Source organism: Melospiza georgiana, chromosome 6, assembly GCF_028018845.1.
Source record: "Melospiza georgiana isolate bMelGeo1 chromosome 6, bMelGeo1.pri, whole genome shotgun sequence".
NCBI lineage: Eukaryota > Metazoa > Chordata > Aves > Passeriformes > Passerellidae > Melospiza > Melospiza georgiana.
The window spans coordinates 10,154,127-10,171,702 of record NC_080435.1 but is presented as its reverse complement, the minus strand read 5'-3'; the positions used below and the strand labels follow the sequence as shown (position 1 = coordinate 10,171,702).

The 17,576-nt window shown below is 34.7% G+C and overlaps 1 protein-coding gene across 6 annotated transcripts in view; it reads right to left on the bottom strand.

Annotated features, from left to right (window-relative positions):
* Positions 1 to 17,576, bottom strand: part of LRRC4C (leucine rich repeat containing 4C) — a 482,349-nt gene that overhangs the window by 194,090 nt on the left and 270,683 nt on the right. For 4 of the 6 annotated variants that reach the window (XR_009114536.1, XM_058025528.1, XM_058025523.1 and 1 more), the window contains exon 3: positions 9,507 to 9,639. The exons of the other annotated variants lie outside the window; for them this stretch is intronic. The gene's annotated coding sequence lies outside the window, so the exon portion shown is untranslated. The remainder of the gene's footprint in view (positions 1 to 9,506; positions 9,640 to 17,576) is intronic. 6 annotated transcript variants of the gene reach the window in all.

Here is a 17,576-nt window from a genome sequence, read left to right as displayed (position 1 = left end):
GGAAAACCCCTAAGAAGCTGCTATGGACCTCCACCCATGAAGTACTCTGCTAATGCCAGTTTTCTGAGGTACACTGTATACATCTTGCAGATCTCAAACACAGGAAGCTTTTGGCGCTGGTCATACCAGGATCAGAAAATTTGTGACCCTTTTTTTAGAATAAAATTAAAAACCGTCTTTTATGTAACCACTGCCATCCACCACAAAATAAGTGAGCAGCACAGTGGCTGTATGAAAACTCCTTCTCATATCTGAATGGGAAGGAGACTAAAGTTAGAACAGAGCATTACAGTTTTACTCTCCACACTCTTCAAAAAACCCAGTAACATCATGAAAATTTTAAAGTGATGCAAACATTACATAAATTATTAAGTATTAAAGCAAATTTCCTTTGGAGGAAGAAACCTTCTAAGCTCTTTCTGGAATGACAGGAATGGGGATAGTTCTGAAGACACCTTAGGCAAATGAAACACACACACTGATCAGTCCCAGACAAGATGCTACTACCCTCATGTCCCTCTTCCTTGCATTTGGATCCACTTTGATAGCATGACATCTAAAAGCCATTTCCACAGTCCACACCATGACATAACTTGCAGTTTTGTTATCTTCCTCTCATGCTTTTTCTTTTCCTCAGAACATTCTGATTCCCTATTACTATAAATATAAGGACCTTTCAACTGCCAGTGAATTGCATAAAAATCTAGCGACACTGGACTAAACTCGCCCTTAATAGGAGAACTAACCTGTATTTGTGATTAAAAAGAACAAAAGAAAAAGAGGCAAAGTCTGCAGTTTTAGGAAAGTGTAGTGAACCTAAATCTTACTTTGTAAAATCATTTAGAAAGCACAGGTTGTTTATTAAGCTAAGTTCCATAAAGACAATCCTTAATTTACATCTATTAAATTTTTACATATCTAATAAAAAAGAGCATGCAAATGCAAAAGCTGAACAAAAGCATTCATTTCTTCCCCATGTTCGTACCTGCTTGTTACTCTGAAAGGAATTCTAATGTTAAAAAGCTGCACACAGTCTCCCAGTCAGTAATTAGACTCAGTTTCACAGTCAGTCTTTATTTTCTTGTATCACCAGAGGCTAAAGGATTGAAGGTAGCCTAATCCAATGAGAGGGGAATTCCTCAGAGCATTAAAAGGATAATAATTACAGAATTCTGGCTTGAACTAGGTCCACACACTGTCCACATACACCCCATGCATCTGTTGTGAAGGACAGATTACAGAGTGAGGAACTGTATGCCTGCCATATTATCAAATGTGAGTGAATACAGTGCTACATTTCACAAAACTACTGTGAAATTACTTTCCTTTACTCTTCTCTCTACTCTGCTATTTTACTTTTTTCTTGTTTTGTTACATAAGGTATGTACTTTGCTAGATCTATAGCTCTGTATAATTGCAGGAATAATCTCATGAGCCATTTTCCCAGTCATACTGGCAGTAACCCAGAAAAAGTACTACAGCAAACATTATGGTTTAACATTCCTTAGCTATTTTTACAAAGGTTTTTACAAAATCAAAGTTTTTATGGCCCAAATCTATAAAGCTACAAGAATCTGAGAATTTCCTATTAATGAAATTGCTAAAGAAACATAAATTTATCTAATGCCATCAACTATTGTTAACAAGGAATCCTAACCGTACTGAGCAAGCTCTCATTTGTCAAGAAATAAGAGGAACCAGATTAATAATAATTAATTATAACAGAACACTAAATTATAATAGAACACTGTATTTTGATATTAACATGAAATGTAAGACTATATTCTGAGGATTTCTCAAGTAATCTAGTACAGATCATATAGACATAAGAAGTCTAGTGGATTAAAACCTTACATTTGGAAAAAGGACAAATAGATTATTGGACACTAAAATATTTCTATAAAGTTAGAGTCCAGTTTTTTTCCAGGCATATATATTTCTCAGAATTCAAATCAGTAATTTGCTATTTTTTAATTAAATTTGTTGCTGTTATCCCTATGTCTAAAAGAACCCCCAACCCTGTAACTTTCATACATGAGTCCCATAGTGCAAAAATTCATCATAAAGCCTGATGGATAGGTGGATAGTTAAATTGTAGTTTGGTGAATTCAAGTTAGTTAAAGTTAAATCATATAGACAGACTGAGTCTTTAAATGAAGGTACTCACAAGCCTATCTATCATAAGTCATGAAATTTCCCAAATCAATGTAGTTTATATAAAAATTAGAAGCACAAAAATCTCTATCAGCAGTGAATTATGAGCAATGATACTAATTCTGGTGGCAGCCATGGTAAGAAGTTGTTCCTGTAGTGCAGGTGGTGACACAAGCTGCATCATGCTGGCTTTTTATAAACACAGATGAACTGGACAGTAAATGCTGAGCAACAGGAACACAACTACACAGCAGACAGGAAGCTGCCAATCTAGAGAACAATGTACACCAGCAGTTTTCACATCAAAGAAAACCATTCCATGTACCATGAAAACAAAAGCTGTAAAGAGACCTTGTGAACAAGTCAGCTATAAAGACATTTGTAACAAACTTTTTAAAAACATAAAGGTTGTTCTGGGAGGAAAACCTGTATGGGACAAAACAAAAAAACCCAGGAGGCAACTTCCCCTTAACAAAAACCCCCCCTGTATTTTCAAATTCAGTCTATTATATTTGGTAAGGTCCAGGCAAATTTTTTCCAAGTACAAACAAGCAGATGTTTGATAGAGAAACACAATAAAGTAACTGAATTCCAAATAAAGGTTAGTATAGCTAAAAGTTAGTATAGCTAATTAAATAATTTTCCAGCATTATTATTAAATGCAGTCTTCAATTTTTTTTCCATAAATCTCAGTATATCACAAACGTTTTCATATTTCTATATGTATTTGCATGGGTTATACATACATCAATATTTATTTCTGAAGTCAATTACAACAAAGAAATAAATAGGTCAGGAAGTGTTAGAGTGCCAAGACATAATTGAAACCTGAAATCCTCCATGTGCAAAATTGTTAATAGTCATCCTATTATACTGCCTTTTGCTTTAGTTTCTGCTGTTTACATACCTTAACACTTATCCAGTTGCATCAATAACATGACTTAATTTCTATTCCCTAAAAGTCAAGTACATGCCAGTTGCACTTGGAGCTAACTTGCTGACAAAAAGAACTTTTGCCATATGATTATCCATCATTCAGAAGCTGGAATGATCACCACTACCATTAAAAAATGCAAAAAGATAATTATTTTTCACAATTCTCTATATAACATGAATAATCTAGAAGGAAAAAGTGAGCTTCCAGTTACTTCATTCAATCATCTGTTAATACAAAATTTCCTTAAATATATGTTGATTTGAAATATACTTTTATATAGTATATGAAATATTCAGAAATTTATTTTTTTTTAATCCATAACAGTATCCCTATATATAAAAATATAGGAACTGATTCCCCAAAGTGTTTCCTGCCTTACCTTATACTGACTTTGGATTTTTGGGAAATCAACACAGCTGGAAATCAGGTCAATGGCTCCAATGCATAACCACCTAAAACTAATATATCCCCCTAGAAGAAACAGGCATTGGCTCAGGGTAGGATGAAGTGTTTTCTCTACTTGTCTCACAAGTCCTTATACTCTCAAATCCAAACTGAATAGGTTTTTTTACAGTTAAAAAAATACATGACCCTACTGAGGTTTTATTGACCCAGTAGGCTCTAATAAAATCCCTGATGCTTTCTTGGCACTTGCTATCACTTGTGACCTTTATTTTCTAAGAAGGATTATCATTACCGTCTTGCATTCTACGGTTCCCTACAGGATATCACCAGCCATATGTCAGCCTTGCTCAAGGGGTTCTCATATACAACTCAAACAATTTTACATCTATTTCTAGTGTTCACTCAAAATTATACCCATTTCTTTCTGTATTAATTCCTTCAGTTTCAATTGAATGTGGACTACTAACATGCAGTTAAAGACACAATAACTTATATGATATACAGAGACCTGCTGGTATCAGTAATTTGAGAGCCCTTTATTTTCATTAAATCGCACACATGAAGCCAGATTTGTGAATCAAGACAGTAGAAGATAATATTTTTAAAGACCTTTCTAGTCTTGCAACTAATTATTTGATCATATACCATTTTGTGTGATGCTCCCATGATAACACACTTAACCACGAAGCTTTGATCTTTCCTTATACCCGCCACTTCGCTCATTAATTCACCTTCTCAGTCTATAATACTGTCTCATAAGCCATGACAGAGACTCATATTCTTTATATTTATTTCAGTAATCTTCACTCCCATGATGTGGGAAATTTTCACTCCTGAATCTCTAAGTTTTGGTATCCCATGATTTTGCAACACTGGAAATATGAAGTGTTGTGTGTCAAAAAAAATAGAAAGAAGAAATAAAAGAGATGTATCTATGAAAGAGAAAGAAGTTAAGCATTCAAGTGGTTTGGATCTCAAATTGTAAGACATCTATGTGCAGGCCAGTAAGAGAAACACAAGTCATAACATTATTTTGCTAATCAATTTTGCTACATTCCAAGATGGTGCCTGTTATCACATCTAGGTTGAAACGCATGGCTATATTTTCACTGGTTTGGTTTGTTTTTCCTGAATTGTGATGGGAGAGCTGTGAATTAAAGAAATGAGGTATTATTAAGAACTGTCAAAGTTCTAAACCTAGTAGATTCAGTAGCTTTAGCAGTACTGATCATTTTCCTAAACAGTGCTATTATTTCCTGGCAACTGGAAACCTGAGAGGAGTATTCCATAATAACAGTGTCATGTCCTTTCACAGGGAATTTAGACTGTAGGAGATTCTAAGTACAATGTTTGACCAGCAACATAATGACGTAGCTTCACGTGAAAACTACCTGGGATGGCAACAGGAAGAGTGAAGAGGAATGGTCATTTGAGTCCCAAAGATATTGTTACAATGTGGGTAGTGCAGTGCACAGTATAGTCCAGGCATTGCAGTCCACACCTTCAACCAGAAGTAGAGCTGGTCGCAAACATCATATGCCTTAGGGAACACACAATACCTACAGATTTACCCTGAATATTTTAGACACTGTGGGAAATGCAAAACATGCATTTCGTGTATTTCAAGTGGAATTCTGCTCCAATTTTCACTTGTGAAAATTTCCTCTTGGACTACATTAAAAATACAATATAAAGAAAATAAGATGGATGTAAAATACTAATGCTTATAATATTTCCATTGATGTAATTATTTTCTTCCCAAATAATTAATTTTAGTATTTACAGGACATCCTATAATCCAACATATGTTTACAAATTGAGAGGCATTTCTTTGTCTTTTAAATACAACTATTATAGCTCGAGTTTTAAATTAAAATGATATGAAGTTTAAAATTCAAATGCCCTGGAACATGTCAGAATTCCCTGCTTTCACATTTCATTATAATTCAAATACAGTCCAAGTTTTCTAGAGATTTTTAAACCATATTGAGGGACATGGATTCAGGGGCAAATGATGTCTCCGAAAAGGAAGAAAACCCATGGGAAAAGTTTTAAGCACAAATATAGGATTTTTTGAGGACCAGGATAAAGCTTTACTGCTCTCGAATGTTATTAGGTGAAAGTTCAAGAGAACATAATCCCACAATCACATCAGTGAAATGTGCCAGCAGAAGCAGTGAGCCAGCCCCTGAGAAGAAAGCAGATTCACCTTTCTGCAGATGAACAGTAAGAAGCGGGCATCATCATCTAGTGGCTGCAAGAATTTATACTATCTTCCAAAATACCTTCACCTGCTATGGCAGGTCAGTGCCTTGAGGACTAACTGAGCACTTTCAGCCAGTTCTTCACATCCTGGAATAACAACTGGAATAGCACTCCTCTTGAATGTCACATAAGGTGACACAAAAGTGTTTCAAATATTTCAAGATATATTTTCTTTAGCTTTTTGTGTTTGACATTTGGACTTCTGTACTTCTGCTATTTTTGCCCTCCCCCTTTGGTCTCACAGTAATTAGTTTCTTCCTGCTTCTAAGTATGAGAAGCTCAAGAGCAGCAGTAACCACTAATACTGAAGTTTTAACATTTCTCACCTAAGAATAGAAGCTGTTACTAAAATAGCTGTTGCTTTGAAATTTAGTCAGTTAAAAATCTTATGCAGGAAGGACTATTTTCCAAGAATATATGGAAGAATAAGGATATTTGAATTTATGATTGCAAGGCTACCGTTTCAGATTTTTCAAGCATCAATCTTTAAGCATAGGTACATTCATGGTCAAGCTGATCCTTTGGAGCACATTAAAGCCTAAATATTGACAACATTTTTCATACTTCATATCAGAGGATTTTGAGGACTGTACGATCTGGATTACAAAGTCACAAAGCTGCAAAGTCACAGTCACAAAACTGCAAAGTACTGACCCATTATTTTCAATTGCTGTTTTGTACATGAAGCCTGCAGAACCTTCAAGCATTGTGTCTGCTTTTCTGACAGTGCATTGGTTCTCATCCTTTTGCTGGGGAAAAGCTCCAAGGAAATTTTGCAGATGCAGATAAACTGTGAGAGGACAAAGATTCAGTGGATCCAATTCATTACCCAACATAAGTACCAAATTTTGAAAATAAATGCTATTTATATATCATCCTTTGATGGTTTATAATGGCCATTATTTGGAATGTTTGCTTTATCTTCCCTCAAAAAAGGTTAGTTGTCTAAGACTTTGAGATGAATTCTGGAATTGGACCCATAATAACACAATTACCAAGGCACTTCTATTAATCTCCTAAGTGATAGAAGGTATAGCTCAACCTAAGGGCTTTCTGAGACATATTTTAAAAGATTTTTTCTGTTGTAAATAAATTGCAGATGGGCCAAGTTATTCAGAAAGCAGATTAGTTTTACATAAGCTCACTGCTGTTCCAAAGACAAGAAAATTTTCAAGTTTATCACCTTGCAATTCCTCAAGTTACGCCAACTGAAGAAGATAAAGTTGCTTTCTGCTAAGACTTTTATAAAGGAATTGTTGCTAAAGTACATATAATCTACCTGCTTTTTTTTGCATTAAAATCTGTCATAAATTCAAATTTCTGCTTCCATCACAATAAAATATGTTTAAACACAGACAGTATTTAAAGCCAAGCCACCCATCAAAAAATTGCCATATCATAACAAGTGTATTTAGCGCACTGTATTTTAAATGCTATGGGCTTGTAAAATTTATGTTCAATTAGAAAGCAAGTTTTGCTGATTCTGGAGCACCTGCACACATACCATATGAGATAGAAAGGGAAAATAAATAGATTACTGCTGTAATAAATCCCTGAATTATCATGGCAGTGGGTTGGCTCTGGCTGGATCCAGCTGTCCCTGAAGGGACAGGAGGGACTCCCCTCCTCAGTTGGACAGGTGCATCTGCTCCACTGCAGGCTGCAGGGAAATCTCTGCTCTGCTCCCTGGAGCACCTCCTCCTTCTCATTCTTGACTGACCTCAGTGTCTGATGAGCTCTTTCCTTCATATATTCTCTCTTGTCTCTGCTGCTGCCTGTTGTGCAGGTGGATTTTTCAATCCCTTTTTTAAAACTGTTGTCTCAGAGGAGTTACCCCCGTGGCTGAGGGCTCAGTGGCGGGTCCATCCTGGAGCCCAATGGTATCAGCTCCATCAGACAGTGGGAGGCTCTGGCAGCTGCCCACAGTAACCACCCCTATAACCCTCCAGCTACCAAAATTAATTTTATTCAGAAGATAACAGTATGGGTAATTAGATAATACGAACACCATATATGCCATTTGTGCTTCCTCACCATTATAAGAACCTATACATTTCAAGCAGAGATTTGTAGAATGTTAATTTTAATCCACAGACAACAGTTCTTTTCTGAAGTGCAAAAAAGCAATCCCAGAATGTATTTAAAAAATATTTCTGTAAATATAAGCCTGAAAGTGATACTATCAATACCCGAACATATGATTTGAGTAATTTAATATAGTGACCAAAAAAACCCACCAAAACAGGAAAACCAAAACCAACCAAAAATACCCACCAAAAACCAAAAATCTGAAGCTCTAAGACATACAAAAATAAATGAGCAGAATTCCACCCTGCAAATGGTGTACAGATTTGAGACAGGAATTCTCACAGACAAGTGGCTGTAATAGAACAAATATCTACAGTAACACATTAGTTTTAACTCTTTTACTCTTTTTTTCCTAAAGGGAAGAGAACAAAGGACTAAATATCAATTCAGACAAGTCTACTTCCATGATGCTTTCACATTTATTTTGAAAATTTAGTTTCTATCTTTTTTTTTGACTTTAAATAAATACTAACCAATGAAAATTAATTCTAATTTAGTTTGTCACCCTCATTACAAGTTCTCCAATTGTATTGCACCAACACACCAAAAACTTTCTTAAAACACCTCTCAGCAGTCTCCAAAACATGACAGTCATCACTGTCCAGTAATTTCTAGTAGCATTATTAGAAAAAAAGAGTAACATTCTACCATAAGGGATACTAAAAACTGCCCTTCAGTAAAATGGTTTTCTATACATATATATTTTCTATTTGAAAATACTAAAAAGAAAACAAATTATTCTTTAGAAGAAAACCATATTCTTCTTTGATTTATAGAGATTATCCTTCTATGAGGGGAAAGAAAGATAATTGAAAAAAATCCTGATATTTTTTTAGTGTCATTATTTTTGATTTTTTTAAGTCTGGCTTTTTTAACTTGAAAGTTTTTTTTAAGATCTGGATGGTTATGGAACTCAAACCAAAATAATTCTTATTTAATAGCATACTTGCATGTAGGATAAAGTCTCAAAAAATGCTTTCACAAGGAAAAACGAAAAATCAAAACTGATTATTAACCTAGAAAAGGTTTCAAAATCTATTTAGCTATATGAAAAAGGTAAATGTAAAATTCCCATTCCAGCACTGGTAGACATCAGAATTCCCTTTTCACAATCATGACTGCACAAAAAAGTCAACAAAACAAAAAAATCAGGTTGAAAAATGTTCTGTACTCTAAATTTCTCTCATGATTTGGAATTCCTCTGTACAAATACAAAACAAAAGACTGTGCTCCCCTCAGCACACACTAATGTTCTAATAAAAAGTTCCATGCTTATTGCACTGCAAATCCCGTGGAATGCACGCAGACTTGTCTGACTGTTAATGATTAATGCTTAGCTCTACTTTATACATTAAGCACAAACAAACGACTACAAGACTGACACAGATGAGTCACAATAAATTCATTCCCTATAATTTGCATCTGCTATCAGTGGAGAACCTACAGTTTCAAACTTAAAAGTCATTTTGCGATCTGTAAACACTGATAACCAATCAGCCATTTATACACTATTTTTTCTTATAAAACCTTTTGTGAATATATGAAAAGTTATAAATGAACAGGCAAGAACAAAGTTTGGGAAGAAAGTAATAGCAGGCCTAAAAATACACATAGTATTAATGAATAAAGAATGGAAGGAAAGTAATTTTCAGTTTACCTGTCCTCAGTAATACATGGCACTGTTAATTGTCCTTCATGTCAAAGTGATGTGTATTTATTTTCCCAACAGCTGTCTTAGGATATGATCATAATAACAATCTCCATTGCACATTCCTTTTTTTTCTGGCAACCTGTGCATGTTGAGGGGGAAAAAAAAGCATTTCATGTTGCGGTGTGTCCCATACTGACAGAGCATGAGATTATAATTTGCTTTAGAATGAACATAAAAATCTTGTTAATAATTATGAAATAAAAACACCTATAAGGTGCAAACAGTTGAAATTTTTTAGGCAGACCACATTAAACATGCAATCTATAAAGAAAGGAAATTAAAGAGAATTCATCTGGTTTTGACTTGGAGTTATATTCTGTTCTGCTTCTCTTAATCAACAATAATTTTAATAATAATGTGGAACTTGCTCTTGAGACACCACAAAGTGGGTAGACTATGCTACAGGCATTATCCCATTTACCAGACAAATATTTGCCAATTCACACCAGAACTCAAAGACATGGAAAAATCATTATCCTTTTCTGAGCTGCATACATTGAGATACTGCTAGTTTTTTATTGTGGGTTGGGTTTTCCAATGTTTAGAGCATTTTATAGCACTTGGCAGGAGCTCTACATTCAAGGCCAAATATACAATGTTAGGGAGCACCTGGGAACTTGGAAATTCTTTGTGCACAAACTCTCTCTGACAGTAGCGTTACTTCCTGACAGGAATTAAATGTCGGGTATCACCACCATGATACACATAAATCTTCCCTACAAGCAGCAGATCTGAACAGTGTTTTTCTTTTTAACCCCTAGGACAAGCTTTTCATCATACTGATTCCACTGCAGTTTTATATATGTGTGACAGTCATCAATGGTTACTTATATATTTTTTTAATCTGGAGCTACTTTATAGTAGCTATAAGAACTACTACTTTATAGTAGCACTTACTCTACCGAGGAAAACAAAATTCTAAGGCAGGTGTGTACTATGTTAATTTTGCACAGTGTAGCTATTCGAATACCTGGAAATGTAATTTCTCCTTTTAAGCAAAAAAACATCTGATAGTAAACAGAGTGGTCTCTGATTAATTAACAGATCATATTTGACAAGTTCATGACAAACATCAAATACTTCCACAGAAAATATGAAATCACTTGAATACCAGAAGGCTCATTTCTTCTGTGTTCAGAGGCAATGTGTGAGGGAAAACTCAGAGACAAAAATACAGTAACATTCCTTTAAATATTATAATATTTGCAGTTTCTCCTATGTACCATATCAGCTACATAGATAATACTTCTGAATTACTAAAATGGATGTATCTAGTTAATATGTGGATTTAAAATAAATATTTTGAACATTTCTATCTTGTTTTCTCCTAAGAGTAATTTTTCTATCCCAAAGACACATTATCACTTGCCTTTATTAGCTTATTGTGATCCAGTGGGTTTATTAATTAACTGTAAATTGTCTCTGCTGACTGCTTTCTATGTATACAAGATAGATTAGTTTTGGTACCTAGAAAAGCAAAATCATCATTTAGAACGTAACTGGAGGGGTCTAGTAGTTTCTTATCATCAGAAAGAATTTCTATTTGGGCATAGATGTTAAAAATACATTCTTTTTCATATTTATGAAATATAAAAACAGAAATTGAAACACTGAATCCCATACAAAAAAATATTATAATTCAACATATAGGAAATAAAATATAAAAGTAAAACAAAAGTCATTCTTTAAAGCAGGAAAAAAATGCTTTATATATACACCTACACCACTGATATATTATTCATCTTCCATAACAAATGAGAATAATCAGGGGACAAAAATAGACAAGAGAGAAAAACCCATCAGACACATTCACAGTCACAGATTATACCACAGCTTAATTTACTATTATATAACGGAAAACTAAAAAAATCACAGCTGTTCTGAAACTTAATCAGCAGGATCATTTGAAAATTTCATTGTAGAAAGAGATTCTTGTCCTGTGCTGCATGAAGATGACAATTTGGCCGAATTGTACCATTAAAATTATGAGAACCACTCTGTCAAAAAACAGAAGGTACATATCATCTTAAAAATTATTATTACAAATTACTAGATTTTTAATTAACCTCAAATATTTTGCCTGCCATTAGGAGTTTATCGTTGCCAAGGATGACACAAACTACCTTTGGCAACAGTAGATGAAGGGGTCAGATGACATTCCAGTCTGCAAATTAGTTCACATACTTTTCTTATTTGTGGCAGTGAAGATTATTCTGTAATTACAGATGTTACAACCACCTCACAGTAAACTGTTAAGGTAATTCTTCACAAAAAAATTTCTTAATCTGTTTTGTGTTTTTTAGTACATCTCAGAATCAATTGGCGCCAAATATTAATCCAGCTTTACCAGCAGTTATCTGAGGTGTTTCAACAAGCACAGAGAGCTCACATATGCCCCATGTATGCTGGTAACTACCATCAGTCAGTTCCTCTTCTGCACTCGGAGTTCAGGGAAAGGGATGCTGGAACACGAACTGGTGACAGTGACTCTGACTGCAGAGGTTCTGTTTCTAATTCATCCAAATGTTTCAAATGGATGACCAAGGGTGGAAATGGGATTATGCTTAGAAAAGCACTGAGCAGAAGGATTTTATCTTTTGTCCCATGTTTTCCACCTGTAAAATGACTATTGAAATTCATTGTATACTTTATATTTGTATGTGTAAACCATAGACAGAACTATTTATAAAAAGTATACAACAACGATAACAACCTCTACAGATGTTTTCATAACAAAAGTAATAACAGCACTAATCAATAATTCTATTGTTAAACAACTGTTGTAATTGCCACTGAGGAACTGCCTGGAGTTTAAATACAATTGCCTATTCTGATTGATTACTGAACAACTTTCATTCAGTGTTTGGGAATCGCTGAAAATCTTTGAGGTTGGAAGGGATCTGTGAAGAGGATCTAATCCCAGGTTTCAAAGGCATGCAATGTTTTGAGGATGTGCTGAAATAAGCATCACTTTGGTTCTCATCCTGCCTCTAACATCACACAATACTATTTCCTAATCATGTTCCTACCATACAATGGCCACTGAAGGAAAGACTGACCTTTTATCTACTAGTAGTACAGTGTTTTGTTGTTTAAACATTCTACTATAGTTCAGCAACCTGCTACTGCCTCAAAAATTGAAATTAATTTTTGACTCTTTAATTTCAAATTCTGAATTTGTTTTGCTTTCTTGTAGCTTCCCTATGTACATATCACTACATTCCATTTTCTCTTTTAAAAATACTCTTTCTCGGTCTGATGTGATTTCTCTGTTTCCACAGCAAAGATTACACGCTCATGAAAGGACAAATTCTCTCATCTCTCATCATATTGTATTTAAATAAAGCCTTACTTTCACCATTCTTCTTGTCCCTCACAGAAACAGCAAGGTCAATTTATTTCACATTGCAAATGTGAAAATTTGAAAAATTCATGTTATTACTGTTCCCTGATGAGTGATGGCTAAGACTAAATTATTTGGATTCTCCTCCCCATTGCATAATGTTATGAAAAAAACAATAGAAAAAAACCCAAGAATTCTGCAGGCTCATCTAGATATCAAGAATTTCCTAAAGGACGTAAATTTTCAGTACCTCATTCAGGGCTATTTTCTTGTTTCATGATGGTTCTGTGCTGAAAAGAATCTCACTCCCAAATAGATTAAGTCAACATACCATACTGTAGAAGTCTGGGTAGGTTTATACTTGGGATTTTATGGAAATGACTCAACTGTTCCTACTAAGACAATAGATCCTACAATTTTTTGGCATGGTCTGAATGTGACATAAAATGTGCACATCTATTTCTCTTACTTATCACCTAGGGAAAATAAATTAAAATGTGTTTGATACTCTAATTCTAAGAAAGACTTCTGGGACACAATGAAGTAAGTTGATTCAGAACTCAACCATAATGATTTTAAAAAAGGTTACTATTTTCTTTCTTGAACAACATTCATGTATCACACAGAAAAATTCCTTGCATGCATGAACCACCATAGAGCTTTTGGAGATATAGTTTCCAGCCATGTAAAATGAATAAAAGACATGTTGATAAACCATTTCTTTACCACTGCATAGGGGATAAGCCACACTTTAGGCACTTTTTATAAAGATATTTTCTTATTCTGTCATTGCTTTAAACTGCCTGATTTCTTTTCATAGGGTATTTCTCCATTCCCAATGATAATTTCATTTCCCTCCTCTATAAAAACTTCTCTATTTCTCCATTCCTAACAAACAAAAAGTGTGAGCAACAAAAATAAAATAGTATTCACTGCCATGAACCACCTTTTTCAACCCATTCCCTAGTGTCTGGCTTTGAATGGAGTCAGTAACACCCGTGCAGAATTAATACCACGCAAAGCACATGGCAAGCAAATGCCCATCTCACACAGGTATGGAAGATTAGATATGCTCTAAAACAGAGTGAAAATAGCTATACTTAATTAAGAGGATATTCAATCACAGCCCAGGATGCATTTGTGTCCAAAAGAAAACAGGAGGAGAGCCATCCCTGCAAAGGAAGCTGCACAGTTCAAAAAAAAACGTGAAGGAGCACCACCAGCTGATTCAGAGTGCCCTCTCCCAGGCACAGAAGGTTTCCTGAGAGGAAAGTCTTCTCACATCATGTTCAAATGTGTCCCTTCAACTCCTAAATGTAACAGGAACAGCTTGAGGTGCAAGCTACGTTTGAGATAGACTGGGAAATGGGACAGTGCAGTGGAAGTTTTTACTGGTTGTACAGCTTTCAAATGTCGTCTTATGTATACAGTTTGCATGAAATTTCAGAGTAAATACTACCGATATTTTAAGCCTCTGTGTAAACATTCCTAACTTTAACACTGCATTATATTGATTTAAGTCATTTTTAGCTGGCTTAAACTAAATCAAGATATGACACATTCTGGAACATGAATGTCTACACTGGGGCTTACACAGAAAGAACTGAAGCTATGAGTCATTACAGGGTTTCAGAACAAATTATATCTGGACTTAAGTCATCTTCATATACTCTGTGAAAGATGCTATTCAGTGAGAAAGTCAATTTAGAATTTCCTTCCCACAAAGAGGAGAACAAACTTCTGGACACAGGGAATAACCACGTCATAATTAGTATTTACATATGCAGATCCTGCAACTATTTTTCACACCATGATTGGCAAATTTTAATGATTCAATTTATCAAGACAGAACAGTATTTAGCTTTAATCAGAAAACTAAAGGTTGCAAAACAAGAAAATATTTATATTTACATTGAAAAAAAATCTTCATGTTTATTCATCAGCAATTGAAAAATATTTATCACAGGATTTATTTGTAAACTTTTAGAATTCACATACATCTAAAAACCTTATTTCATACCTAATTAAGGTCAAAAAAGGACTGAGTCTCATAAATATATGGATATACATAATTGCTATATAAATAAGTAACATCTTACAATTAGATTAGCCTGAGTTTATGGATTTAGTATTGTATTTTACAAATACCTTGGAAACAGAATTCGAGCCTCATAAAAGGATGATATTGTAAAAAGTATGTTATTATGCCTTCCTTACAGTGTGCTCAGAATTAAAGACAAGCTGATACACAAACTGAACTTTACTAATGTAAGACAGGTTCTTATCCCTGAGAAATTCAAAATAAACTATATCATCATTACTTAAATATGACTGAAATGAAAAATGAAACAAGCAAGCAAGCAAACAGAAAAACACCTGAAAACCTATAACTTAAACTGCTACAGAAATATATATTTCTTATTGTCCCTTGTAGGTTTACAGATTTAGTTCTTGATATTTTCTAGGAAAATTAATCCATGTGTACTAGAAATAGCATAGCTCAAGCAAATATCAGTCTATATCTCAATTTTCTCAAAAGCCTTTGATCCAAACAGAGGGTTGTAAATGGATAAAGCCAATATATCTTATCTTCCTTAGAATCCTTTCACAGGCAGCATTATACTGACAGTTGCCATGGGGTTCTGTTTATGTTCAGTATAATTTGATTTATTTCATTATATGCAGTTCAGAATGCTATATAAAGTCACTTCTTGCAAATACTGCCCTAGGTCATTTTACCCTCCAGAGATTAATTTCAATTAAAAGACATTTTTCACATCATAAAATAACAGCAAGCACTTTTGGTGAAAGACCCAATTTGGTGTTTTTTTAATAGTATTTATTTCAGCAATAAGGCATGCCTGTAGGTACATACTGAAGTAAATGGAAGACAAAAGCTTGGCTTTTTTCCAGAGAACCCACTGATTTGCAATTCCTTACATCTCTGCCAAGATCCATCTATGAATATAACTTCCCCTCTAAGTGTGTGAAAACACATATATGCCCTTCTTTAATAAATTTAAAAGATAAAATAAAAGTTATCAGAACAATAATTAAAAAAAAAAAATCTCACAAACCATAGAATCTACTACAATAATTTCATAAGGGAGAGAGGAAAGTTTCTATTACTCCTTGTGCATGATTTTCCCTACGTGTGAATTATTATTTCAACGGCTTCCAAACTATTAATCATAAGTTATGACCTATTATTATGGAACAGATGAACTGAGGTGAGCTGATTTTGGCTGGGATAGAGTTATTTCTTTTCATGGTATCCCTATGGGGTTGGATTTGGTTTTGTGCTGGAAGGTTTTGACAACACAGGGACGTTTTTGTTACTGCTGAGCAGTGGTTGCATAGAGTCAAGGGCTTTTCTGCTCCTTACCCCACACCACCTGTGAGGAGCTGTACACTAGAAGCTGGGAGGGGACTCAGGACAGCTGTCCCCAGCTGACCAAAGGGACGTTCCACACCATATGACATCATGCTCAGTATATTAGGGTGGAAGGAAGGGCTGGCTGGGGAACATGATCAGAGTGATGGCATTTGTCTTCCCCAGTAAGACAAATGCATATAGTTCTATGCATATAGAACCCTGGGAAGGGGTGAATGAATTCCTTGTCTTGGTTTACTTGCATGCATGATTTTTGCTTTATCTATCAAACTGCCTTTATGTCAACCCACAAGCACTGTAGCTGTTGGATTTCTCTGCCCACCCCAGTGCAGCATGCAGGGTGAGGGAGGCTGTGAGCAGTACTTGGCTGCTGGCTGGGGTTGAACCACACCATGAGGATTGCACCTAACTGCCCTTGGAAAAATGAACCTGAGGAGAGATCAGCACACACTGCATCGATCCCTGCAGCAATCAGCAGAAAATGAACACACATTGACCAATGAGCGGAATAATTGCTTTGTTGACAATCTCAGTGAAGTTCAACCTCTGCAAATAAGTAGATAGATAAAAAGAAAGACATGATAAAAATAACCTATCATCTCAGTTGGCTGCTTTATATGATCATCTCCCATTAGTCACATACATGTCCAGATGGCCACAGATCAAGGATCATATGACACTTCTGATCACAGCAGTTTCTTTACCCTCCTGTCCACAGATAATATGAAAACATTCCACTTATCAGAAACATATTTCCACTTTTTAAAATGTTAAAACATCCTATTGTAATAATTAATATTGTTCACCCTCTTTACCTTTTAATTAAATTCAGGAGAAGTCAGCAAATCTACAGTGGACTTGTAGTCCCAATTTATACTTGCAAATATTGTAAGGTCCCATGAGTATTGTATAGCTGCTGATACACCAGTTGCACATGACTTTTCTAAATGAATATATTGCATAAGAAGGAAAACAAAAGAACAACATATCACTATCTGAGGTGGGTGCAAAGATGCTAATCAAGAAATTACATACCCATTCAGAGACTAGATGGAAAAAGAGACAAAGATTACTTTATCCCAGCTGAATTAAACTTGAATAAATCTGAAAGTCAACCTTGGTTAGACATTAGAAATTTTATGAACTTTATTAAACCATAACAATTTTGAAAGATAATAAAAGTAGCCAATTGTTTTTTTTCAAATCCATAACAAACAATCAATAATGCAGTGACATGATCTTTAAATCACTGCACTATTGAAAAAACAAGTGTGGAGAT